The following is a 2,320-nucleotide window of genomic DNA, read 5'->3' on the forward strand; positions in this document are numbered from 1 at the left end:
CCCCCTCCTCCCCATCCTCCCCCTCCTTCTTCTTTTTCTATTTCTCCTTCACGTTTCTTCTTTTTTATAAAAAAAAAACACACACCCAAAAACACGTATGAACAACATCTATCATCTTGCGTGCAAGTTTCCAATCAGGGATAGGCTCTAGACTAGTAACTTCCAGCAGATTTTGGCGTAAACTCATCTACCGACCGTTAAAAAGTTTTACCGATTCAAGAGAGTCTGCGCTCGTGGCGTTTGAAAGATTAGCCGACTCAGTCATTGTCGTCTGTGCGAGAATATTAATAATACAATTTTGTCTGTTGATCCAATAACTATTCGTGTGTGAGTATGTGTGTGTGTGTGTGTGTGTGTGTGTGTGTGTGTGTGTGTGTGTGTGTGTGTGTGTGTGTGTGTGTGTGTGTGTGTGTGTGTAATATACAGTATCTCATGAGATCCTTTCACCTGACTCGCAGAACAAGTGTTGAGAGTATTCCGGCATCCAGGCAGCGCGTGTTTGCCATCGCACTTCGGACAGCTCACGATCTCCGGGCCTCCTATCGGACCTAGTGAAGCTTGAACGAACAACTGCCCTGAAAGTGAAAAGTATCCGGTTTGAGAACGCGTTGTAAAGAAATGTTTCGTCTTCATGAAAGATGTTCAAATGTCCTAAGTTCATAATACTGCAACATTTCTCAGGAAATAAGAAAGAATTGTCTCATTGTTTTGCTAATTGAACATATTATTATTTTGCTAATTGAACATATTTTCAGCCTTTCTCAAAATGTAGAGTTTGAGTTTTGACCAAATATTTTTTGAGTAATGCAACCAATACAACAGTTTTAGAAACTGCAGAAACAACAGTCAAATTTGTGGGCTTAATATTAGTTCATTTATTTGATCAGCTGGTCGGCGATTTGCATTTGACTAGTTTTTACAGAAATAATATTACTAGTAGTAGCAGCCTTTTGGGTTTGTCTATTATAAGAATGTTGAGTGAGTAATAATAAAAAGCAGTTTATCGATTATTTTCACAATCACATCGGTAAAGCGAGAGTACAACGTGCCAGGCTGCTCACCTTGGTAGCCTAAATCGTAAAATTATTTATTACATTTTCAAGATAATAATAATTGAATTTTAATACTGAGGGTAAATTTCTGAGGAAAAAAAGGAAAAGGGCGGATGGAGGAAGCAAATCTACACCTGTTTTAAAATACCTGAATGCAACTATTCGTTTAGAAGTTAAGTTTCTAACCCCCCCCCCCCCCCCCCACGGCTCACATATGAATGAGCATCCCAGATATTTTGAATTCGGATACTCCACCTCCACAGATTTTCACCGGCGTCTGTGCTGTAGTGGTTTGATCTTTTTCCGTCGCATGCAGGAGACACGAGTTCGATTCCCGAGTGGGGAGAAAATGTTATCGAGTATCTCAGTCGTTCTGCTGGGTTGTTGTGTTGTGACACTCTCGGCCGGGTTGTTCAGTCTCGGAATTCAGCTTCCTAAATGATCCAAATGTGAGGCAGCGTGGCGGAATCAGGCTCTCGTCAGTTTTGGGGCATGTAGAGTTATTGGTATCATCTTAAAGCTTGTTCACTTGTCTTTATTTGGATGAAAAAATATCCATTTATCTTGAATACCAGTCGAGATATTTGCGGAAGAAGGAGGTGGGGGTCACCTGTTTTCAGAGGTAAAATTAGTGAGAAAGTGGCCGCCAAAGATTACTTATTTCCTTAGCTTAAGAGTCTGTGGTAACTGAAAATTTACATTTTTGTGTGCCTTTAATCAACATTTTTCAGAAAAATCCGAACAGAAAAGAGTTCTAATAGGCATGAAAGGTGTTCAGCTAAAAAAATGAAAATTTGATACCAATTCAGAAACATGCGGAAAAATGCAAGTTTCTTCACCTTGATTATTTTGACGAGAGCCTGATTCCACCACGCTGCTTCACAAATTGTATCGACGTAACAACACCTGCTTATATTAGAAAAACTAACAGATTTCTTATTTTTCTATTCCAATTGTTAACAATTAATTATACATACCGGAGGCCAGCACTGCAGTGACAAGTAAGAACAGTTTCATTTTGCTGACTGCTGCCAAATCTGGTTGATTCTTAATGATGCCAAACTGCACTTGCTGTGCTTTTATAGAATAAAACCTACACAACAGGCCCACTTTTTGCTCCTAAAAATGCAGTCCTCAAGTCCTTTACAAGATCGAGCAGTAGAAGTCAAAATCTAAAGCTTTCCAAAACGCCAAGTCGACGTTTCGCGCAACGGTTTTGTTTTTCTTGTGAATTTAGTCTTTTTGCGTTGATGTGTGTGTGTGGGGGG

Source organism: Aplysia californica, unplaced genomic scaffold, assembly GCF_000002075.1.
Source record: "Aplysia californica isolate F4 #8 unplaced genomic scaffold, AplCal3.0 scaffold00470, whole genome shotgun sequence".
NCBI lineage: Eukaryota > Metazoa > Mollusca > Gastropoda > Aplysiida > Aplysiidae > Aplysia > Aplysia californica.